The 26,759-nt window shown below is 51.7% G+C and overlaps 1 pseudogene; it reads left to right on the forward strand.

Annotated features, from left to right (window-relative positions):
• Positions 1 to 26,759, forward strand: part of LOC127912600 (caM kinase-like vesicle-associated protein) — a 141,965-nt pseudogene that overhangs the window by 114,660 nt on the left and 546 nt on the right.

The raw sequence follows: 26,759 nt of genomic DNA on the forward strand, positions 1-26,759 counted from the left end.
AGAGAGACCAGGGGTAATGATGAGAGAGACCAGGGGTAATGATGAGAGAGACCAGGGATGAGAGAGAGAGACCAGGGGTAATGATGAGAGAGACCAGGGGTAATGATGAGAGAGACCAGGGGTAATGAGAGAGAGACCAGGGGTAATGATGAGAGAGAGACCAGGGGTAATGATGAGAGAGACCAGACCAGGGAGACCAGTAATGATGGGGTAGATACCAGGGTAATGATGAGACAGACCAGGGGTAATGATGAGAGAGACCAGGGGTAATGATGTTAGAGACCAGGGGTAATGATGAGAGAGACCAGGGGTAATGATGAGAGAGAGACCAGGGGTAATGATGAGAGACCAGGGGTAATGATGAGAGAGACCAGGGAGCCAGGGGTAATGATGAGAGAGACCAGGGGTAATGATGAGAGAGACCAGGGGTAATGATGAGAGAGACCAGGGGTAATGATGAGAGAGACCAGGGGGAATGATGAGAGAGAGACCAGGGGTAATGATGAGAGAGAGTCTAGGGGTAATGATGAGAGAGACCAGGGGTAATGATGAGAGAGACCAGGGGTAATGATGAGAGAGACCAGGGTAATGATGAGAGAGACCAGGGGTAATGATGAGAGAGAGAGACCAGGGGTAATGATGAGAGAGACCAGGGTAATAATGAATGAGAGAGACCAGGGGTAATGATGAGAGAGACCAGGGGTAATGATGAGAGAGACCAGGGGTAGATGAGACCAGGGGTAATGATGAGAGAGACCAGGGGTAATGATGATGAGAGAGACCAGGGGTAATGATGAGAGAGACCAGGGGTAATGATGAGAGAGACCAGGGGTAATGATGAGAGAGACCAGGGGTAATGATGAGAGAGAGACCAGGGGTAATGATGAGAGAGACCAGGGGTAATGGATGAGAGAGACCAATGATGAGAGAGACCAGGGGTAATGATGAGAGAGACCAGGGCAATGATGACCAGGGGTAATGATGAGAGAGAGACCAGGGGTAATGATGAGAGAGACCAGGGGTAATGATGAGAGAGACCAGGGGTAATGATGAGAGAGACCAGGGGTAATGATGAGGGGTAATGATGAGAGAGACCAGGGAGCCATTGAGACCAGGGGTGATGATGAGAGAGACCAGGGGTAATGATGATAGAGACCAGGGGTAATGATGAGAGAGGGGGGTAATGATGAGAGAGACCAGGGAGCCATTGTTCCAGGGGTAATGATGAGAGAGACCAGGGGTAATGATGAGAGAGACCAGGGGTAATGATGAGAGAGAGGGGTAATGATGAGAGAGACCAGGGGTAATGATGAGAGAGACCAGGGGTAATGATGAGAGAGACCAGGGGTAATGATGAGAGAGAGGGCACCAGGGGTAATGATGAGAGAGACCAGGGAGCCGTTGTTCCAGGGGTAATGATGAGAGAGACCAGGGGTAATGATGAGAGAGACCAGGGAGTAATGATGGACCAGGGTAATGAGAGAGAGACCAGGGGTAATGATGAGAGAGACCAGGGGGGGTAATGATGAGAGAGACCAGGGGTAATGATGAGAGAGACCAGGGGTAATGATGAGAGAGACCAGGGGTAATGATGAATGATGAGAGAGACCAGGGGTAATATGAGAGAGACCAGGGGTAATGATGAGAGAGACCAGGGGTAATGATGAGAGAGAGAATGATGAGAGAGAGACCAGGGGTAATGATGAGAGAGACCAGGGGTAATGATGAGAGAGAGGGGTAATGATGAGAGAGACCAGGGGTAATGATGAGAGAGAGACCAGGGGTAATGATGACCAGGGGTAATGATGAGAGAGAGACCAGGGGTAATGATGAGAGAGACCAGGGGTAATGATGAGAGAGACCAGGGGTAATGATGAGAGAGAGACCAGGGGTAATGATGAGAGAGACCAGGGGTAATGATGAGAGAGACCAGGGGTAGCCATTGTTCCAGGGGTAATGATGAGAGAGAGACCAGGGGTAATGATGAGAGAGACCAGGGGTAATGATGAGAGAGACCAGGGGTAATGATGAGAGAGACCAGGGGATAATGATGATGAGAGAGACCAGGGGTAATGATGAGAGAGACCAGGGGTACCAGGGGTAATGATGAGAGAGAGACCAGGGGTAATGATGAGAGAGAGACCAGGGGTAATGATGAGAGAGACCAGGGGTAATGATGAGAGAGACCAGGGGTAATGATGAGAGAGACCAGGGGTAATGATGAGAGAGAGACCAGGGGTAATGATGAGAGAGAGACCAGGGGTGATGAGAGAGACCAGGGGTAATGATGAGAGAGAGACCAGGGGTAATGATGAGAGAGACCAGGGGTAATGATGAGAGAGAGACCAGGGGTAATGATGAGAGAGACCAGGGATAATGATGAGAGAGAGACCAGGGGTAATGATGAGAGAGACCAGGGGTAGTGATGAGAGAGAGACCAGGGGTAATGATGAGAGAGAGACCAGGGGTAATGATGAGAGAGACCAGGGGTAATGATCAGAGAGACCAGGGAGCCATTGGACCAGGGGTGATGATGAGAGAGACCAGGGGTAATGAGATAGAGACCAGGGGTAATGATGAGAGAGTCCCGGGAGCCATTGTTCCAGGGGTAATGATGAGAGAGGCCCAGGAGCCATTGTTCCAGGGGTAATGATGAGAGAGACCAGGGGTAATGATGAGAGAGACCAGGGAGCCGTTGTTCCAGGGGTAATGATGAGAGAGACCAGGGGTAATGAGAGAGAGACCAGGGAGTCGTTGGACCAGGGTAATGAGAGAGAGACCAGGGGTAATGATGAGAGAGACCAGGGAGTCGTTGGACCAGGGGTAATGATGAGAGAGACCAGGGAGCCGTTGTTCCAGGGGTAATGATGAGAGAGACCAGGGGTAATGATGAGAGAGACCAGGGGTAGTGATGAGAGAGAGACCAGGGGTAATGATGAGAGAGAGACCAGGGGTAATGATGAGAGAGACCAGGGGTAATGATCAGAGAGACCAGGGAGCCATTGGACCAGGGGTGATGATGAGAGAGACCAGGGGTAATGAGATAGAGACCAGGGGTAATGATGAGAGAGTCCCGGGAGCCATTGTTCCAGGGGTAATGATGAGAGAGGCCAGGGGTAATGATGAGAGAGACCAGGGGTAATGATGTTAGATACCAGGGGTAATGATGAGACAGACCAGGGGTAATGATGAGAGAGACCAGGATTAATGATGTTAGAGACCAGGGGTAATGATGAGAGAGACCAGGGAGCCGTTGTTCCAGGGGTAATGATGAGAGAGACCAGGGGTAATGAGAGAGAGACCAGGGAGTCGTTGGACCAGGGTAATGAGAGAGAGACCAGGGGTAATGATGAGAGAGACCAGGGAGTCGTTGGACCAGGGGTAATGATGAGAGAGACCAGGGGTAATGATGAGAGAGACCAGGGGTAATGATGAGAGAGACCAGGGGTAATGATGAGAGAGAGACCAGGGGTAATGATGAGAGAGAGACCAGGGGTAATGATGAGAGAGACCAGGGGTAATGATGAGAGAGACCAGGGGTAATGATGAGAGAGAGACCAGGGTAATGATGAGAGAGACCAGGGGTAATGATGAGAGAGACCAGGGGTAATGATGAGAGAGACACCAGGGGTAATGATGAGAGAGAGACCAGGGGTAATGATGAGAGAGACCAGGGGTAATGATGAGAGAGACCAGGGGTAATGATGAGAGAGACCAGGGGTAATGATGAGAGAGACCAGGGGTAATGATGAGAGAGACCAGGGGTAATGATGAGAGAGACCAGGGGTAATGATGAGAGAGAGACCAGGGGTAATGATGAGAGAGACCAGGGGTAATGATGAGAGAGACCAGGGGTAATGATGAGAGAGACCAGGGGTAATGATGAGAGAGACCAGGGGTAATGATGAGAGAGACCAGGGGTAATGATGAGAGAGACCAGGGGTAATGATGAGAGAGACCAGGGGATGAGAGACCAGGGGTAATGATGAGAGAGACCAGGGGATAATGATGATGAGAGAGACCAGGGGTAATGATGAGAGAGACCAGGGGTAATGATGATGGGGTAATGATGAGAGAGACCAGGGGTAATGATGAGAGAGACCAGGGGTAATGATGAGAGAGAGACCAGGGGTAATGATGAGAGAGACCAGGGGTAATGATGAGAGAGAGACCAGGGGTAATGATGAGAGAGACCAGGGGTAATGATGAGAGAGACCAGGGGTAATGATGAGAGAGAGACCAGGGTAATGATGAGAGAGAGGGTAAGGGGAGAATGATGAGAGAGAGACCAGGGGTAATGATGAGAGAGACCAGGGGTAATGATGAGAGAGACCAGGGGTAATGATGAGAGAGAGACCAGGGGTAATGATGAGAGAGACCAGGGGTAATGATGAGAGAGAGACCAGGGGTATGATGAGAGAGAGACCAGGGGTAATGAGACCAGGGGTAATGATGAGAGAGACCAGGGGTAATGATGAGAGAGACCAGGGGTAATGATGAGAGAGAGACCAGGGGTAATGATGAGAGAGACCAGGGGTAATGATGAGAGAGACCAGGGGTAATGATGAGAGAGAGACCAGGGGTAATGATGAGAGAGACCAGGGGTAATGATGAGAGAGAGACCAGGGGTAATGATGAGAGAGACCAGGGGTAATGATGAGAGAGAGACCAGGGGTAATGATGAGAGAGACCAGGGGTAATGATGAGAGAGAGACCAGGGGTAATGACCAGGGGTAATGATGAGAGAGACCAGGGATGAGAGAGACCAGGGGTAATGATGAGAGAGACCAGGGGTAATGTTCCAGGGGTAATGATGAGAGAGAGACCAGGGTAATGATGAGAGAGACCAGGGGTAATGATGATGAGAGAGACCAGGGGTAATGATGAGAGAGACCAGGGAGTAATGATGGACCAGGGGTAATGATGAGAGAGACCAGGGGTAATGATGAGAGAGACCAGGGAATGATGAGAGAGAGACCAGGGGTAATGATGAGAGAGACCAGGGTAATGATGAGAGAGACCAGGGGTAATGATGAGAGAGAGACCAGGGGTAATGATGAGAGAGAGACCAGGGGTAATGATGAGAGAGACCAGGGGTAATGATAATGATGAGAGAGAGGGACCAGGGGGGTAATGATAATGAGAGAGACCAGGGGTAATGATGAGAGAGACCAGGGGTAATGATGAGAGAGACCAGGGGTAATGATGAGAGAGACCAGGGGTAATGATGAGAGAGACCAGGGGTAATGATGAGAGAGACCAGGGGTAATGATGAGAGAGAGACCAGGGGTAATGATGAGAGAGACCAGGGGTAATGATGAGAGAGACCAGGGAATGAGGGGTAATGATGAGACCAGGGGTAATGATGAGAGAGACCAGACCAGGGTAATGATGAGAGAGACCAGGGGTAATGATGAGAGAGACCAGGGGCAATGATGAGAGAGACCAGGGGTAATGATGAGAGAGACCAGGGGTAATGATGAGAGAGACCAGGGGTAATGATGAGAGAGACCAGGGGTAATGATGAGAGAGAGACCAGGGAATGATGAGAGAGACCAGGGGTAATGATGAGAGAGACCAGGGGTAATGATGAGAAGACCAGGGGTGATGAGAGAGACCAGGGGTAATGATGAGAGAGACCAGGGGTAATGATGAGAGAGACCAGGGGTAATGATGAGAGAGAGACCAGGGGTAATGATGAGAGAGACCAGGGCTAATGATGAGAGAGAGACCAGGGGTAATGATGAGAGAGACCAGGGGTAATGATGAGAGAGACCAGGGGTAATGATGAGAGAGACCAGGGGTAATGATGAGAGAGACCAGGGATAATGATGAGAGAGAGACCAGGGGTAATGATGAGAGAGACCAGGGGTAATGATGAGAGAGACCAGGGGTAATGAGAGAGAGACCAGGGGTAATGATGAGAGAGGCCAGGGGTAATGATGAGAGAGACCAGGGGTAATGATGTTAGATACCAGGGATAATGATGAGACAGACCAGGGGTAATGATGAGAGAGACCAGGATTAATGATGTTAGAGACCAGGGGTAATGAGAGAGAGACCAGGGAGTCGTTGGACCAGGGTAATGAGAGAGAGACCAGGGGTAATGATGAGAGAGACCAGGGAGTCGTTGGACCAGGGGTAATGATGAGAGAGACCAGGGGTAATGATGAGAGAGACCAGGGGTAATGATGAGAGAGACCAGGGGTAATGATGAGAGAGACCAGGGGTAATGATGAGAGAGACCAGGGGTAATGATGAGAGAGAGACCAGGGGTAATGATGAGAGAGAGACCAGGGGTAATGATGAGAGAGACCAGGGTAATGATGAGAGAGAGACCAGGGGTAATGATGAGAGAGAGACCAGGGGTAATGATGAGAGAGAGACCAGGGGTAATGATGAGAGAGACCAGGGGTAATGATGAGAGGGGTAATGATGAGAGAGACCAGGGGTAATGATGAGAGAGAGGCCAGGGGTAATGATGAGAGAGACCAGGGGTAATGATGAGAGAGACCAGGGGTAATGATGAGAGAGAGACCAGGGGTAATGATGAGAGAGACCAGGGGTAATGATGAGAGAGACCAGGGGTAATGATGAGAGAGACCAGGGGTAATGATGAGAGAGGGGTAATGATGAGAGAGACCAGGGGTAATGATGAGAGAGACCAGGGGTAATGATGAGAGAGACCAGGGGTAATGATGAGAGAGACCAGGGGTAATGATGAGAGAGACCAGGGGTAATGATGAGAGAGACCAGGGGTAATGATGAGAGAGACCAGGGGTAATGATGAGAGAGAGACCAGGGGTAATGATGAGAGAGACCAGGGGTAATGATGAGAGAGACCAGGGGTAATGATGAGAGAGACCAGGGGTAATGATGAGAGAGAGACCAGGGGTAATGATGAGAGAGACCAGGGATAATGATGAGAGAGAGACCAGGGGTAATGATGAGAGAGAGACCAGGGAGCCATTGACCAGGGGTAATGATGATGAGAGAGACCAGGGGTAATGATGAGAGAGACCAGGGGTAATGATGAGAGAGAGGGGTAATGATGAGAGAGACCAGGGGTAATGATGAGAGAGACCAGGGGTAATGATGAGATGAGAGAGACCAGGGCCATGATGTTAGATACCAGGGGTAATGATGAGAGAGACCAGGGGTAATGATGAGAGAGACCAGGGGGTAATTAATGATGAGAGAGACCAGGGTAATGATGAGAGAGACCAGGGGTAATGATGAGAGAGAGGGACCAGGGGGGTAATGATGAGAGAGACCAGGGGTAATGATGAGAGAGACCAGGGGTAGTGATGAGAGAGACCAGGGGTAATGATGAATGATGAGAGAGACCAGGGGTAATGATGAGAGAGACCAGGGGTAATGATGAGAGAGACCAGGGGTAATGATGAGAGAGACCAGGGTAATGATGAGAGAGACCAGGGGTAATGATGGGGTAATGATGAGAGAGACCAGGGGTAATGATGAGAGAGACCAGGGGTAATGATGAGAGAGACCAGGGGTAATGATGAGAGAGAGACCAGGGGTAATGATGAGAGAGACCAGGGGTAATGATGAGAGAGAGACCAGGGGATGAAGAGACCAGGGGTAATGATGAGAGAGACCAGGGGTAATGATGAGAGAGACCAGGGGTAATGATGAGAGAGAGACCAGGGGTAATGATGAGAGAGACCAGGGGTAATGATGAGAGAGAGACCAGGGGTAATGATGAGAGAGAGACCAGGGGTAATGATGAGAGAGACCAGGGGTAATGATGAGAGAGAGACCAGGGGTAAGAGAGAGACCAGGGGTAATGATGAGAGAGACCAGGGGTAATGAGATTGAGACCAGGGGATAATGATGAGAGAGAGACCAGGGGTAATGATGAGAGAGACCAGGGGTAATGATGAGAGAGACCAGGAGCCATTGTTCCAGGGGTAATGATGAGAGAGAGACCAGGGGTAATGATGAGAGAGACCAGGGAGTTATACCAGGGGTAATGATGAGAGAGACCAGGGGTAATGATGAGAGAGACCAGGGGTAATGATGAGAGAGAGAGACCAGGGGTAATGATGAGAGAGACCAGGGGTAATGATGAGAGAGAGACCAGGGGTAATGATGAGAGAGACCAGGGGTAATGAGAGAGAGACCAGGGGTAATGATGAGAGAGAGACCAGGGGTAATGATGAGAGAGACCAGGGGTAATGATGAGAGAGACCAGGGGTAATGATGAGAGAGAGACCAGGGGTAATGATCAGAGAGACCAGTGAGCCATTGGACCAGGGGTGATGATGAGAGAGACCAGGGGTAATGAGATAGAGACCAGGGGTAATGATGAGAGAGGCCCGGGAGCCATTGTTCCAGGGGTAATGATGAGAGAGACGAGGCAGCCGTTGTTCCAGGGGTAATGATGAGAGAGACCAGGGATAATGATGAGAGAGACCAGGGGTAATGATGAGAGAGGCCAGGGGTAATGATGAGAGAGACCAGGGGTAATGATGTTAGATACCAGGGGTAATGATGAGACAGACCAGGGGTAATGATGAGAGAGACCAGGAGCCATTGTTCCAGGGTAATGATGAGAGAGACCAGGGAGAGAGAGACCAGGGGTAATGATGAGGGGTAATGATGAGAGAGACCAGGGGTAATGATGAGAGAGACCAGGGGTAATGATGAGAGAGACCAGGGGTAATGATGAGAGAGACCATGGGGATAATGGGTATGAGAGAGAGACCAGGGGTAATGATGAGAGAGAGACCAGGGGTAATGATGAGAGAGACCAGGGGTAATGATGAATGATGAGAGACCAGGGTAATGATGAGAGAGACCAGGGGTAATGATGAGAGAGACCAGGGGTAATGATGAAGGGGTAATGATGAGAGAGACCAGGGGTAATGATGAGAGAGACCAGGGGTAATGATGAGAGAGACCAGGGGTAATGATGAGAGAGACCAGGGGTAATGATGAGAGAGACCAGGGGTAATGATGAGAGAGACCAGGGGTGGAATGATGAGAGAGACCAGGGGTAATGATGAGAGAGAGACCAGGGGTAATGATGAGAGAGAGACCAGGGGTAATGATGAGAGAGAGACCAGGGGTAATGATGAGAGAGAGACCAGGGGTAATGATGAGAGAGACCAGGGGTAATGATGAGAGAGAGACCAGGGGTAATGATGAGAGAGACCAGGGGTAATGATGAGAGAGACCAGGGGTAATGATCAGAGAGACCAGGGAGCCATTGGACCAGGGGTGATGATGAGAGAGACCAGGGGTAATGAGATAGAGACCAGGGGTAATGATGAGAGAGGCCCGGGAGCCATTGTTCCAGGGGTAATGATGAGAGAGGCCCGGGGAGCCATTGTTCCAGGGGTAATGATGAGAGAGAGACCAGGGGTAATGATGAGAGAGACCAGGGAGCCGTTGTTCCAGGGGTAATGATGACAGAGACCAGGGGTAATGATGAGAGAGACCAGGGATCCAGGGGTAATGATGAGAGAGACCAGGGAGCCATTGTTCCAGGGGTAATGATGAGAGAGACCATGTAGCCGTTGTTCCAGGGGTAATGATGAGAGAGACCAGGGGTGATGATGAGAGAGACCAGGGATGAGAGAGAGACCAGGGGTAATGATGAGATGAGAGAGACCAGTGGTAGTGATGAGAGAGACCAGGGGTAATGATGTTAGATACCAGGGGTAATGATGAGAGAGACCAGGGGTAATGAGAGAGAGACCAGGGAGTCGTTGGACCAGGGTAATGAGAGAGAGACCAGGGAGTCGTTGGACCAGGGTAATGATGAGAGAGACCAGGGGTAATGATGAGAGAGACCAGGGGTAATGATGAGAGAGACCAGGGGTAATGATGAGAGAGACCAGGGAGCCAGGTTGGACCAGGGGATAAGAGAGACCAGGGGTGATGAGAGAGACCAGGGGTAATGATGAGAGAGACCAGGGGTAGTGAGAGAGACCAGGGTTGAGACCAGGGGTAATGATGAGAGAGACCAGGGGTAATGATGAGAGACCAGGGGTAATACCAGGGGTAATGATGAGGAGTCGTTGGACCAGGGGTAATGATGAGAGAGACCAGGGGTAATGATGAGAGAGACCAGGGGTAATGATGAGAGAGACCAGGGGTAGCCGTTGGACCAGGGGTAATGATGAGATGAGACCAGGGGCCATAATGATGAGAGAGACCAGGGAGCCGTTGGACCAGGGGTAATGATGAGAGAGACCAGGGGTAATGATGAGAGAGACCGGGGGTAATGATGAGAGAGACCAGGGGTAATGATGAGAGAGACCAGGGAGACGTTGGACCAGGGGTAATGATGAGAGAGACCAGGGGTAATGATGAGAGAGACCAGGGAGCCGTTGGACCAGGGGTAATGATGAGAGAGACCAGGGGTAATGATGAGAGAGACCAGGGGTAATGATGAGAGAGACCAGGGGTAATGATGAGAGAGACCAGGGAGCAGTTGGACCAGGGGTAATGATGAGAGAGACCAGGGGTAATGATGAGAGAGACCAGGGATAATGATGAGAGAGACCAGGGGTAACGATGATGAGAGAGACCAGGGGTAATGATGAGAGAGACCAGGGTAACGATGAGAGAGACCAGGGTAATGATGAGAGAGACCAGGGGTAATGATGAGAGAGACCAGGGAGTAATGATGAGAGAGACCAGGGAGCAGTTGGACCAGGGGTAATGATGAGAGAGACCAGGGGTAATGATGAGAGAGACCAGGGATAAGGGTGATGAGAGAGAGACCAGGGGTAATGATGAGAGAGACCAGGGGTAATGATGAGAGAGACCAGGGGTAACGATGAGAGAGACCAGGGGTAATGATGAGAGAGACCAGGGGTAATGATGAGAGACCAGATGAGAGAGACCAGGGGTAATGATGAGAGAGACCAGGGAGCTGTTGGACCAGGGGTAACGATGAGAGAGACCAGGGGTAATGATGAGAGACCAGGGGTAACGATGAGAGAGACTAGGGGTAAGATAGACGAGTCGTTGGACTTATTGACTTTAATAACCAGGTGTGTGTGTGTGTGTGTGTGTGTGTGTGTGTGTGTGTGTGTGTGTGTGTGTGTGTGTGTGTGTGTGTGTGTGTGTGTGTGTGCGTGTGCGTGTGTTGCAGGGCTACAGGCGGTGATGTGTTTGACTGGATTCTGGACCAGGGAATTACACAGAGAGATGCCTCCAACGTGATCAAACAGGTTCTAGAGGCTGTGTCCTATCTACACTCACTCAACATCGTACACAGGAACCTCAAGGTAAATGTGTGTGTGTGTGTGTGTGTGTGTGTGTGTGTGTGTGTGTGTGTGTGTGTGTGTGTGTGTGTGTGTGTGTGTGTGTGTGTGTGTGTGTGTGTGTGCTTCAGGTTTCTGAGTGTGTGTGCTTCAGGTTTCTGAGTGTGTGTGTGTGTGTGTGCTTCATGTTTATGAATGAGTGTGCTTCAGGTTTATGAGTGAGTGTGTGTGTGTTTTGTGGTTCTACAGTTGGAGAACCTGATGTACTACACAGAGAATAATCACAACAAAGTGGTTCTGCGAGATTTCTACCTGTCCAAGTTTGAGAACGGTTCCATCACAGAACCCTGTGGAACACCGGAGTACCTGGGTAGAGTACCTCTCTGCTCTCCACCTCTCTCTGCTCTCCACCTCTCTGCTCTCCACCTCTCTCTGCTCTCCACCTCTCTCTGCTCTCCACCTCTTTGCTCTCCACCTCTCTCTGCTCTCCACCTCTCTGCTCTCCACCTCTCTCTGCTCTCCACCTCTCTCTGCTCTCCACCTCTTTGCTCTCCACCTCTCTCTGCTCTCCACCTCTCTGCTCTCCCCCTCTCTGCTCTCCACCTCTCTGCTCTGCCACTCTCTCCACCTCTCTGCTCTCCACCTCTCTGCTCTCCACCTCTGCTCTCCCACCTCTCTGCTCTCCCCCTCTCTGCTCTCCAACTCTCTCTGCTCTCCAACTCTCTCTGCTCTCCACCTCTCCCCCTCTCTGCTCTCCCCCCTTCTCTGCTCTCTGCTCTCCCCCTCTCTGCTCTCCCCCTCTCTGCTCTCCCCCTCTCTGCTCTCCACTCTCTCTGCTCTCCACCTCTCCCCCTCTCTGCTCTCCCCTCTCTGCTCTCCCCCTCTCTCTGCTCTCCCCCTCTCTGCTCTCCACCTCTCTGCTCTCTGCTCTCCACCTCTCTGCTCTCCACCCCCTCTCTGCTATCCTGCTCTCCCCCCTATCTGCTCTCACCCTCTCTGCTCTCCCCCTATCTGCTCTCCCACCCTCTCTGCTCTCCCCCTCTCTGCTCTCCACCTCTCTGCTCTCCACCTCTCTCTGCTCTCCCCCTCTCTGCTCTCCACCTTCTCTGCTCTCCCCTCTCTCTCTGCTCTCCACCTCTCTGCTCTCCCCCTCTCTGCTCTCCCCTCTCTGCTCTTCCTGCTCTCTCTGCTCTCTCTGCTGCTCTCCCCTCTCTCTGCTCTCCTCCTCTCTCTCTGCTCTCCCCCTCTCTGCTCGCTCCACCTCTCTGCTCTCCCCTCTCTCCGCTCTCCCCCTCTCCTCTCTCCTGCTCTCCCCTCTCTGCTCTCCCCCCCTCTCTGCTCTCCCCTCTCTGCTCTCCGCCTCTCTCTCCTCTCCCCCTCTCTGCTCGCCACCTCTCTCCGCTCTCCACCTCTCTGCTCTCCCCCTCTCCTGCTCTCCCCCCTCTCTGCTCTCTCTCTGCCTCTCTCTGCTCTCCCCTCTCTCTGCTCTCCCCCTCTCCTCTCTCCTGCCTCTCTCTGCTCTCCCCTGCTCTCTGCTCTCCACCTCTCTGCTCTCCACCTCTCCTCTCTCCCCCTCTCGCTCTCCCCCTCTCCTCTCTCCCCCTCTCTGCTCTCCCCCCTCTCCTCTCTCCCCCTCTCCTGCTCTCCCCCTCTCTCTCTCTCCCCCCTCTCTCTCTCCCCCCTCTCCTCTCTCTCTGCTCTCCACCTCTCTGCTCTCCCCTCTCCGCTCTCCACCTCTCTGCTCTCCACCCCTCTCTGCTCTCCACCCCTCTCTGCTCTCCACCTCTCTGCTCTCCACCTCTCTGCTCTCCACCTCTCTCTGCTCTCCACCTCTCTGCTCTCCCCCCCTCTCTGCTCTCCACCCCTCTCTGCTCTCCCCTCTCTCTCCCACCTGCTCTCCACCTCTCTGCTCTCCCCTCTCTGCTCTCCACCCCTCTCTCCTCTCCCCCCCTCTCTGCTCTCCACCCCTCTCTGCTCTCCCCCTCTCTCTGCTCTCCCCCTCTCTGCTCTCCCCCCCTCTCTGCTCTCCCCCTCTCTGCTCTCCCCCTCTCTCTGCTCTCCACCCCTCTCTGCTCTCCCCCTCTCTCTGCTCTCCACCTCTCTGCTCTCCCCCTCTCTGCTCTCCACCCCTCTCTCTGCTCTCCCCCTCTCTGCTCTCCACCCCCTCTCTGCTCTCCCCCTCTCTCTCTGCTCTCCCCCTCTCTCTGCTCTCCACCCCTCTCTGCTCTCCCCCCCCTCTCTGCTCTCCCCTCTCTCTGCTCTCCACCACCTCTCTGCTCTCCCCCTCTCTGCTCTCCCCTCTCCTGCTCTCCACCTCTCTGCTCTCCCCCTCTCTCTGCTCTCCACCTCTCTGCTCTCCCCCTCTCTGCTCTCCACCTCTCTCTGCTCTCCCCTCTCTGCTCTCCACCCCTCTCTGCTCTCCCCCTCTCTCTGCTCTCCCCTCTCTCTGCTCTCCACCCCTCTCTGCTCTCCCCCTCTCTGCTCTCCCCCTCTCTGCTCTCCACCCCTCTCTGCTCTCCCCCTCTCTGCTCTCCCCCCTCTCTGCTCTCCCCTCTCTCTCTGCTCTCTCCCTCTCTCTGCTCTCCACCTCTCTGCTCTCCACCCCCTCTCTCCCCCTCTCTGCTCTCCACCTCTCTCTGCTCTCCACCCCTCTCTGCTCTCCCCCTCTCTCTGCTCTCCACCTCTCTGCTCTCCCCTCTCTGCTCTCCCCTTCTCTCTGCTCTCTTCCTCCTCTCCCCCTCCTCATCCCCTCTCTGCTCTCCCCCTCTCTGCTCTCCCCCCTCTCTGCTCTCCACCTCTCTGCTCTCCCCCTCTCTCTGCTCTCCACCTCTCTGCTCTCCCCCTCTCTGCTCTCCCCCTTCTGCTCTGCTCTCTGCTCTCCTCTCCTCCTCATCCCTCTCTTCCTCCTCCATATCCTCCTCCAGTCCTTTATTTACAGTAAAGGCTCTCCTCTCTCATTCACACCAGAGATAGATAAATAAGGAGAGACCTCTCTGCTCTCCATGCTCTCCATTAAGGGCTTGGTGAAATAAACCTAGGAAAGACAGAGGAGAGGGTGAGGCTCGGCAGAGCAATGAGAGACGAGGGGATGGAGAAAGAGAGGCTCTCCCCTCTGAGGCTCCCCGGCAGAGCAATGAGAGACGAGGGGATGGAGAAAGAGAGGAGAGGGTCTGCTCTCCACCCCAGAGCTCTCCACCTCTCTGGGATGGAGAAAGAGAGGAGAGGCTCTCTTCTGCTCGGCAGAGCAATGAGAGACGAGGGGATGGAGAAAGAGAGGAGAGGGTGCTCTCACCTCAGAGCAATGAGAGACGAGGGCTCTGGAGAAAAGAGAGGAGAGGGTGAGCACTCTCCCCAATGAGCTCTCGAGGGGATGGAGAAAGAGAGGAGAGGGTGAGGCACGGCAGAGCAATGAGCTCTCCACCCTCTCTGGAGAAAGAGAGGAGAGGTGAGGCACGGCAGAGCAATGAGAGCTCGAGGGGATGGAGAAAGAGAGGAGAGGAAGTGAGCTCTCTGCAGAGCAATGAGAGACCCTCTCTGATGGAGAAAGAGAGGAGAGGGTCTCCGCTCGGCAGAGCAATGAGAGACGAGGGGATGGAGAAAGAGAGGAGAGGGTGACCCTCTCAGAGCAATGAGAGACGAGGGGATGGAGAAAGAGACCTCTCTCTGACCTCTCGGCAGAGCAATGAGAGACCCCCTCCTGGAGAAAGAGAGGAGAGCTCTCCACCTCTCTGCAGAGCAATGAGAGTCGAGGGGATGGAGAAAGAGAGGAGAGGGTGCTCTCCCCCTCAGAGCAATGAGACCTCGAGGGGATGGAGAAAGAGAGGGAGAGGGTCTCTGCTCTCCAGAGCTCTGAGAGACTCTGGGATGGAGAAAGGAGGAGAGGTGAGAGCTCTCCAGAGCAATGAGAGACCTCTCTCTGATGGAGAAAGAGAGGAGAGGGTGAGTACCGCTGGCAGAGCAATGAGAGACGAGGGGATGGAGAAAGAGAGGAGAGAGGGTGAGGACGCAGAGCAATGAGAGACGAGGGGATGGAGAAAGAGAGGAGAGGGTCCAGGCTCTGCTCTCCAATGAGAGCTCGAGGGGATGGAGAAAGAGAGGAGAGGGGACCAGCGAGGTAATGAGAAGAGGGAGAGAATGAGAGATGAAGGGATTGAAAGAGGAGAATGCTGAAGGAAGATACCAGACTGATTAATCTGATGATTAATGAAGCCAGTTTCTTGTCACCTCTCTGTTCCCCCTGCCCTCTCCACCTCTCTGTTCCCCCTGCCCTCTCTCTCTCTGCTTCCCCCTGCTCCCACCCCTCTCTGCTCCCACCTCTCTCTGCTTCCCCTGCCCTCTCTCTCCGTTCCCCCTCTCTGCCCTCTCTGCTCCCCCCTCTCTCTGTTCCCCTGCCCTCTCTCTCTCCACATCTCTGTTCCCCTGCCTCTCTCTCTCCGCTCTCCCCCTGCCCTCTCTCTCTGTTCCCCCTGCCCTCTCTCTCGGCTTCCCCCTGCCCTCTCTCTCCACCTTCCCCCTGCCCTCTCTCTCTGCTTCCCCCTGCCTCCACCCCTCTCTCTCGGTTCCCCCTGCCCTCTCTCTCTCCCCCCTCTCCTCTTCCCCCTGCCCTCTCTCTCGGTTCCCCCCCTCTCTCTCTGTTCCCCCTGCCCTCTCTCCCTCTCTGTTCCCCCTGCCCTCTCTCTCTGTTCCCCCTGCCCTCTCTCTCTCGTTCCCCCTGCCCCCTCTCTCTCCGTTCCCCCTGCCCTCTCTCTCCGTTCCCCCCTGCTCTCTCTCTCGTTCCCCCTGCCCTCTCTCTCCGTTCCCCCTGCCCTCTCTCTCCGTTCCCCCTGCCCTCTCTCTCCGTTCCCCCTGCCCTCTCTCTCCGTTCCCCTGCCTCTCTCTCTCCCTGCCCCTCTCTGTTCCCCCTGCCCTCTCGATCACCCCTTAACTCTTCTCTCTCTCTCTCTCTCTCTCTCTCTCTCTCTCTCTCTCTCTCTCTCTCTCTCTCTCTCTCTCTCTCTCTCTCTCTCTCTCTCTCTCTCTCTCTCTCTCTGTCTCTCTCTCTCTCTCAGCTCCTGAGGTTGTGGCCAGACATCGGTCTCGGTCGACCAGTGGACTGTTCCTCAGTAGGGGTCATCATGTACATACTGTCCAGTGTTCACAGAGGGCAGTTATAGCATGTACATAAATAAGGAGTGTTCATAGAGGGAGTTATAGCATGTACATACTGTGAGTGTTCATAGAGGGAGTTATAGCATGTACATACTGTGAGTGTTCATAGAGGGGAGGGATAGCATGTACATACTGTTAAGTGTTCATAGAGGAGTTATAGCATGTAGTCTTCACACTGTGAGTGTTCATAGAGGAGTTATAGCATGTACATACTGTGAGTGTTCATAGAGGAGTTATAGCATGTACATACTGTGAGTGTTCATAGAGGAGTTATAGCATGTAGTCTTCACACTGTGAGTGTTCATTTAGGAGTTATAGTATGTGCATACTGAGAGTGTTCATAGAGGGGTTATAGCATGTACATACTGTGAGTGTTCATAGAGGGGTTATAGCATGTACATACTGTGAGTGTTCATAGAGGGTTATAGCACGTACATACTGTGAGTGTTCATAGAGGAGTTATGGCATGTAGTCTTCATACTGTGAGTGTTCATTTAGGAGTTATAGTATGTACATACTGAGAGTGTTCATAGAGGGGTTATAGCATGTACATACTGTTAGTGTTCATAGAGGGGTTATAGCATGTACATACTGTTAGTGTTCATAGAGGGGTTAAAGCATGTACATACTGTGAGTGTTCATAGAGGAGTTATAGCATGTAGTCTTCACACTGTGAGTGTTAATGTAAAAGTTATAGTATGTACATACTGTGAGTGTTCATAGAGGAGTTATAGCATGTACATACTGTGAGTGTTCATAGAGTTATAGTATGTGCATACTGAGAGTGTTCATAGAGGGTTATAGCATGTACATACTGTTAGTGTTCATAGAGGGGTTATAGCATGTACATACTGTGAGTGTTCATAGAGGAGTTATAGCATGTACTTCATACTGTGAGTGTTCATTTAGGAGGGTTATAGCATGTACATACTGTGAGTGTTCATAGAGGGGTTATAGCATGTACATACTGTGAGTGTTCATAGAGGGTTATAGCATGTACATACTGTGAGTGTTCATAGAGGAGTTATGGCATGTAGTCTTCATACTGTGAGTGTTCATTTAGGAGTTATACTATGTACATACTGAGAGTGTTCATAGAGGGGTTATAGCATGTACATACTGTTAGTGTTCATAGAGGGGTTATAGCATGTACATACTGTGAGTGTTCATAGAGGAGTTATAGCATGTAGTCTTCATACTGTGAGTGTTCATGTAAAAGTTATAGTATGTACATACTGAGAGTGTTCATAGAGGGGTTATAGCATGTACATACTGTTAGTGTTCATAGAGGGGTTATAGCATGTACATACTGTTAGTGTTCATAGAGGGGTTATAGCATGTACATACTGTTAGTTTTCATAGAGGGTTTATAGATTGTACATACTGTTAGTGTTCATAGAGGGGTTGTAGCATGTACATACTGTTAGTGTTCATAGAGGGTTATAGCATGTACATACTGTTAGTGTTCATAGAGGGGTTATAGCATGTACATACTGTTAGTGTTCATAGAGGGGTTATGGCATGTACATACTGTTAGTGTTCATAGAGGGTTATAGCATGTACATACTGTTAGTGTTCATAGAGGGGTTATAGCATGTACATACTGTTAGTGTTCATAGAGGGGTTATAGCATGTACATACTGTTAGTGTTCATAGAGGGTTATAGCATGTACATACTGTTAGTGTTCATAGAGGGGTTATAGCATGTACATACTGTTAGTGTTCATAGAGGGGTTATAGCATGTACATACTGTTAGTGTTCATAGAGGGTTATAGCATGTACATACTGTTAGTGTTCATAGAGGGGTTATAGCATGTACATACTGTTAGTGTTCATAGAGGGTTATAGCATGTACATACTGTTAGTGTTCATAGAGGGGTTATAGCATGTACATACTGTTAGTGTTCATAGAGGGTTATAGCATGTACATACTGTTAGTGTTCATAGAGGGGTTATAGCATGTACATACTGTTAGTGTTCATAGAGGGTTATAGCATGTACATACTGTTAGTGTTCATAGAGGGGTTATAGCATGTACATACTGTTAGTGTTCATAGAGGGTTATAGCATGTACATACTGTTAGTGTTCATAGAGGGTTATAGCATGTACATACTGTTAGTGTTCATAGAGGGTTATAGCATGTACATACTGTTAGTGTACATACTGTTAATTCATGCCTTGCCAACAGTTTCTAAATATCTCATCAATAACATCTGTCCGGGCAGCAGGTTTGAATACAATCAAATGTATTGCTGTATTAATAAATCGGCAAACGTCGATGACCTCTAGGGGGTTGAGATCTGGTTCTGCGGACATTAAACTACAAGCTTTCTCTCTGTAAGTCTCTGGGTGAAAGAGTCTTTTTATTTTAGTCTGTCGGGGAATCCTCCGTTCTACGACGAGACAGAAGAAGAGAACACAGACCTTCACAACCGGATCATCTTCTGTCGTATCGTAGCCGGGGAGTTTGAGTTTGACACTCCTTACTGGGACGACATCTCCGTTCCAGGTACACAACGACAACACAACAACAACACAACAACAACACAACAACAACACAACGACAACACAACGACAACACAACGACAACAACACAACGACAACACAACAACAACAACACAACGACAACACAACACAACGACAACACAACGACAACACAACGACAACGACAACACAACGACAACACAACAACAACAACAACAACAACAACACAACAGAACAACACAACGACTGACTGACGACTCCTTACTGGGACGACATCTCCGTTCCAGGTACACAACAACAACACAACAACAACACAACGACAACACAACGACAACAACACAACGACAACACAACAACAACAACACAACAACAACACAACAACAACAACAACAACACAACGACAACACAACGACAACACAACGACAACACAACACAACGACAACACAACAACACAACAACAACACAACGACAACACAACGACAACACAACGACTGACTGACGCTCCTTACTGGGACGACATCTCTGTTCCAGGTACACAACAACAACACAACAACAACACAACGACAACACAACGACAACACAACGACAACAACAACAACAACACAACACAACGACAACACAACGACAACACAACACAACGACAACAACAACAACAACAACAACACAACACAACGACAACACAACACAACACAACGACAACACAACGACACAACGCATAACACAACGACATCGTTCAGGTACACAACGACAACACAACGACAACACAACACAACACAACACAACGACAACACAACAACACAACGACAACACAACGACAACACAACAACAACACAACAACAACACAACGAACAACAACAACAACACAACGACAACACAACGACAACACAACGACAACACAACAACAACACAACGACAACACAACGACAACACAACGACAACACAACAACAACACAACGACAACACAACGACAACACAACGACAACACAACGACAACACAACGACAACACAACGACAACACAACGACACAACGACAACACAACACAACACAACGACAACACAACGACAACACAACAACAACACAACGACAACACAACGACAACACAACGACAACACAACAACACAACGACAACACAACAACAACACAACAACAACACAACGACAACACAACGACAACACAACAACACAACGACAACACAACGACAACACAATGACAACACAACATCAAAGTACTTATGACTGACTGTGGTATGTACCTAGAGACAGCAAGCCACATGAGCCAGCCACTAGAGACGGCAACTAGAGACAGTATGCCACAAGAGACAGCATGCACACTAGAGACAGCACGCCACTAGACACAGCATGCCACTAGAACAGCATGCCACTAACGACAGCATGCCACTAGAGACTGCATACCACTAGAGACTGCCTGCCACTAGAGACAGACAGCCACTAGAGACAGCATGCCACTAGAGACAGCACAACACTAGAGACACCTGCCACTAGAGACAGCATGCCACTAACGACAGCATGCCACTAGAGACAGCATACCACTAGAGACAGCATATCACAGAGACGGCCACAAGAGACAACCACTAGAGACAGCCGTCCACTAGAGACAACATTCCACTAGAGACACCATACCACTAGAGACTGCCAACCACTAGAGACTGCAACTGCCACTAGAGACAGCATGCCACTAGAGACAGCATGCCACTAGAGACAGCATACCACTAGAGACAGCATATCACTCGAGACAGCCTGTCACTAGAGACAGCATACCACTAGAGACAGCATACCACTAGAGACAGCATACCACAGAGACTGCCTGCCACTAGAGACAGCATGCCACTAGACACAGTATACCACTAGAGACAGCCTGCCACTAGAGACAGCATACCACTAGAGACAGCATACCACTAGAGACGGCCACTAGAGACAGCATGCCACTAAGACAGACAGCCACTAGAGACAGCATACCACTAGAAATGGCCACTAGAGACAGAATGCCACTAGAGATGGCCACTAGAGACAGCATACCACTAGAGACAGCATACCACTAGAGACAGCCGGCCATTAGAGACAGCATGCCACTAGAGACAGCCACTAGAGACAGCCACTAGAGACAACCACTAGAGACGGCCACTAGAGACAGCATACCACTAGAGACGGCCACTAGAGACAGCATGCCACTAGAGATGGCCACTAGAGACAGAATGCCACTAGAGATGGCCACTAGAGACAGCATACCACTAGAGATGGCCACTAGAGACAGCATACCACTAGAGACGGCCACTAGAGACAGCCACTAGAGACAGCATGCCACTAGAGACAGCCACTAGAGACGGCCACTAGAGACAGCATACCACTAGAGACGGCCACTAGAGACAGCATAACACTAGAGATGGCCACTAGAGACAGAATGCCACTAGAGATGGCCACTAGAGGCAGCATACCACTAGAGACAGCATACCACTAGAGACAGCCACTAGAGACAGCCACTAGAGACAGCAACGCCACTAGAGACAGCATGCCACTAGAGACAGCCACTAGAGACAGCCAGCCACTAGAGACAGCCACTAGAGACAGCATATCACTGAGACAGCCTGTCACTAGAGACAGCATACCACTAGAGACAGCATACCACTAGAACAGCATACCACTAGAGACAGCCTGCCACTAGAGACAGCATGCCACTAGAGACAGCATACCACTAGAGACAGCCGACCACTAGAGACAGCATGCCACTAGAGACAGCCACTAGAGATGGCCACTAGAGACAGCATGCCACTAGAGACAGACAGCCACTAGAGACAGCATACCACTAGAAATGGCCACTAGAGACAGAATGCCACTAGAGATGGCCACTAGAGACAGCATACCACTAGAGACAGCATACCACTAGAGACAGCCACTAGAGACAGCCGGCCATTAGAGACAGCATGCCACTAGAGACAGCCACTAGAGACAGCATGCCACTAGAGACAGCCACTAGAGACGGCCACTAGAGACAGCATACCACTAGAGACGGCCACTAGAGACAGCATGCCACTAGAGATGGCCACTAGAGACAGAATGCCACTAGAGATGGCCACTAGAGACAGCATACCACTAGAGATGGCCACTAGAGACAGCATACCACTAGAGACGGCCACTAGAGACAGCATGCCACTAGAGACAGCCACTAGAGACGGCCACTAGAGACAGCATACCACTAGAGACGGCCACTAGAGACAGCATAACACTAGAGATGGCCACTAGAGACAGAATGCCACTAGAGATGGCCACTAGAGACAGCATACCACTAGAGACAGCATACCACTAGAGACAGCCACTAGAGACAGCCACTAGAGACAGCCGGCCACTAGAGACAGCATGCCACTAGAGACAGCCACTAGAGATGGCCACTAGAGACAGCCAGCCACTAGAGACAGCCACTAGAGACAGCCTGCCACTAGAGACAGCATGCCACTAGAGACAGCATGCCACTAGAGACCGTTTGCCACTAGAGACAGCCGGCCACTAGAGACAGCCTGCCACTAGAGACAGCATACCACTAGAGACAGCATACCACTAGAGACGGCCACTAGAGACAGCCACTAGAGACAGCCGACCACTAGAGACAGCATGCCACTAGAGACAGCCACTAGAGATGGCCACTAGAGACAGCATGCCACTAGAGACGGCCACTAGAGACAGCATACCACTAGAGACGGCCACTAGAGACAGCATGCCACTAGAGATGGCCACTAGAGACAACACATACCACTAGAGACGGCCACTAGAGACAGCCACTAGAGACAGCATGCCACGAGAGACAGCCATTAGAGACGGCCACTAGAGACAGCATACCACTAGAGATGGACACTAGAGACAGCATGCCACTAGAGATGGCCACTAGAGACAGCATACCACTAGAGACAGCATACCACTAGAGACAGCCACTAGAGACAGCCACTAGAGACAGCCGGCCACTAGAGACAGCATGCCACTAGAGACAGCCACTAGAGATGGCCACTAGAGACAGCCAGCCACTAGAGACAGCCACTAGAGACAGCCTGCCACTAGAGACAGCATGCCACTAGAGACAGCATGCCACTAGAGACCGTTTGCCACTAGAGACAGCCGGCCACTAGAGACAGCCTGCCACTAGAGACAGCATACCACTAGAGACAGCATACCACTAGAGACGGCCACTAGAGACAGCCACTAGAGACAGCCGACCACTAGAGACAGCATGCCACTAGAGACAGCCACTAGAGATGGCCACTAGAGACAGCATGCCACTAGAGACGGCCACAGAGACGGCCACTAGAGACAGCCAGCCACTAGAGACAGCCTGCCTGCCACTAGAGACAGCCTGCCACTAGAGACAGCATGCCACTAGAGACAGCCACTAGAGACAGCCTGCCACTAGAGACAGCCGGGCACTAGAGACCGTCTGCCACTATAGACAACCGGCCACTAGAGACCGTTTGCCACTAGAGACAGCCGGCCACTATAGACAGCCGGCCACTAGAGATACCATGCCACTAGAGACAGCCACTAGAGACAGCCACTAGAGACAACATGCCATGAGAGACGGCCAATAGAGACAGCATGCCACTAGAGACAGCCAGCCACTAGAGACAGCATGCCACTAGAGACAGCATGCCACTAGAGACTGTTTGCCACTAGAGACAGCCGGCCACTAGAGACAGCCTGCCACTAGAGACAGCATGCCACTAGAGACAGCCACTAGAGACAGCCTGCCACTAGAGACAGCCGGCCACTAGAGACCGTTTGCCACTAGAGACACCGGCCACTATAGACAGCCGGCCACTGGAGATACCATGCCACTAGAGAGACAGCCGGCCACTATAGACAGCCGGCCACTGGAGATACCATGCCACTAGAGACAGCCGGCCACTACAGACAGCCGGCCACTAGAGATACCATGCCACTAGAGACAGCATGCCACTAGAGACGGCCACTAGAGACAGCATGCCACTAGAGACAGCCAGCCACTAGAGACAGCCGGCCACTAGAGACAGCATGCCACTAGAGACAGCATGCCACTAGAGACCGTTTGCCACTAGAGACAGCCGACACTAGAGACAGCCTGCCACTAGAGACAGCATGCCACTAGAGACAGCCACTAGAGACAGCCTGCCACTAGAGACAGCCGGCCACTAGAGACCGTCTGCCACTATAGACAACCGGCCACTAGAGACCGTTTGCCACTAGAGACCACAACGCCACTAGAGACAGCCGGCCACTATAGACAGCCGGCCACTGGAGATACCATGCCACTAGAGACAGCCAGACCACTATAGACAGCCGGCCACTAGAGATACCATGCCACTAGAGACAGCATGCCACTAGAGACAGCCACTAGAGACAGCATACCACTAGAGACAGCCACTAGAGACAACATGCCACTAGAGACGGCCACTGGAGACAGCATGCCACTAGAGACAGCATGCCACTAGAGACAGCCACTAGAGACAGCCGGCCTCCTAGAGACAGCCACTAGAGACAGCATGCCACTAGAGACAGCCGGCCACTAGAGACCGTCTGCCACTATAGACAACCGGCCACTAGAGACCGTTTGCCACTAGAGACAGCCGGCCACTATAGACAGCCGGCCACTGGAGATACCATGCCACTAGAGACAGCCGGCCACTATAGACAGCCGGCCACTAGAGATACCATGCCACTAGAGACAGCATGCCACTAGAGACAATATGCCACGAGAGACGGCCACTAGAGACAGCATGCCACTAGAGACAGCCAGCCACTAGAGACAGCCGGCCACTAGAGACAGCCGGCCACTAGAGACAGCATGCCACTAGAGACAGCATGCCACTAGAGACAGCATGCACTAAAGACCGTTTTCCACTAGAGACAGCATGCCACTAGAGACAGCCTGCCACTAGAGACAGCATGCCACTAGAGACAGCCACTAGAGACAGCCTGCCACTAGAGACAGCCGGCCACTAGAGACCGTCTGCCACTATAGACAACAGCCACTAGAGACCGCATGCCACTAGAGACAGCCGGCCACTAGAGACAGCCTGCCACTGGAGATACCATGCCACTAGAGACAGCCGCCACTATAGACAGCATACCACTAGAGACAGCCACTAGAGACAGCATGTCACTAGAGACAGCATGCACTAGAGACAGCATGCCACTAGAGACAGCATGCCACTAGAGACAGCCACTAGAGACAACATGCCACTAGAGACAGCATGCCACTAGAGACAGCATGCCACTAGAGATGGCCACTAGAGACAGCCTGCCACTAGAGACAGCTGACCACTAGAGACAGCATGCAACTAGAGAAAGCATGCCACTAGAGACCGCATGCAACAGAGACAGCCGGCCACAAGAGATGGCCACAAGAGACAGCCTGCCACTAGAGACAGCCTGCCACGAGAGACAGCATGCCACTAGAGACAGCCGGCCACTAGAGACCGAATGCCACTAGAGACAGCCGGCCACTAGAGACAGCATGCCACTAGAGACAGCATGCCACAAGAGACAGCATGCCACTAGAGACAGCCGGCCATTAGAGACAGCATGCCACTAGAGACAGCCACTAGAGACAGCATGCCACTAGAGACAGCCACGAGAGACTGCCAGCCCCTAGAGACAGCCACTAGAGACAACCGGCCACTAGAGACGGCCACTAGAGACAGCATGCCACTAGAGACTGTTTGCCACTACAGACAGCCACTAGAGACAGCCACTAGAGACAGCATGCAACTAGAGACAGCATGCCACTAGAGACAGCCACTGGAGACAGCATGCCACTAGAGACAGCCACTAGAGACAGCATGCCACTATAGACAGCCACTAGAGACAGCCACTAGAGACAGCCGGCCACTAGAGACGGCATGCCACTAGAGACAGCCACTAGAGACAGCCACTAGAGATGGCCAGCCACTAGAGACTGCCAGCCCCTAGAGACAGCCACTAGAGACAGCCGGCCACTAGAGACGGCCACTAGAGACAGCATGCCACTAGAGACTGTTTGCCACTACAGACAGCCACTAGAGACAGCCACTAGAGACAGCATGCAACTAGAGACAGCATGCCACTAGAGACAGCCACTGGAGACAGCATGCCACTAGAGACAGCCACTAGAGACAGCATGCCACTATAGACAGCCACTAGAGACAGCCACTAGAGACAGCCGGCCACTAGAGACGGCATGCCACTAGAGACAGCCACTAGAGACAGCCACTAGAGATGGCCAGCCACTAGAGACAGTCAGCCACAAGAGGGGGTAATGCTCCACTGCAGGTACACATTAACATAATGTCTTTGCATCTCTCTTGCTCTCTTCTCTCTCCTATCTTCTCTCCTTTTCTCTTCTCTGCCCCTCTCTTCTTTCCCCCTCTCTCTTCTTTCTCTCTCTCTTCTCTCTTGTCTCTCCCTCTCTTCTCTCTCTCTCTCCATCTCTCTTCATCTCTCGTCTCTCCCCTCATCTTTCCCCTCTCTCTCTCTCTTTCTCTCCCCTCTCTCTCTCTCTCCTCTCCTTCTCTTCTCTCTCCCCCTCTCTTCTGTCTCCCTCTCTCTTCTCTCTCTCTCTCTCTCTCTTTCTCTCTCCCCTCTTTTCTGTCTCCCTCTCTCTTCTCTCTCCCCTCTCCTTCTCTTCTGTCTCCCTCTCTCTTCTCTCTCTCCTATCTTCTCTTCTCTCTCCCCCTCTCTTCTCTCTCCCCCTCTCTCTTCTGTCTCCCTCTCTCTTCTCTCTCCCCCTCTCCTTCTCTTCTCTCTCCCCCTCTCTTCTGTCTCCCTCTCTCTTCTCTCTCTCCCTATCTTCTCTTCCCCCTTCTCTCTCGTCCCACCTCTCTTCTCTCTCTCTCTCTCTCTCTCTCTCTCTCTCTTTCACTCCCCCTCT

The sequence above is a fragment of the Oncorhynchus keta genome, chromosome 27 (assembly GCF_023373465.1).
Source record: "Oncorhynchus keta strain PuntledgeMale-10-30-2019 chromosome 27, Oket_V2, whole genome shotgun sequence".
NCBI classification, from domain to species: Eukaryota; Metazoa; Chordata; class Actinopteri; order Salmoniformes; family Salmonidae; genus Oncorhynchus; species Oncorhynchus keta.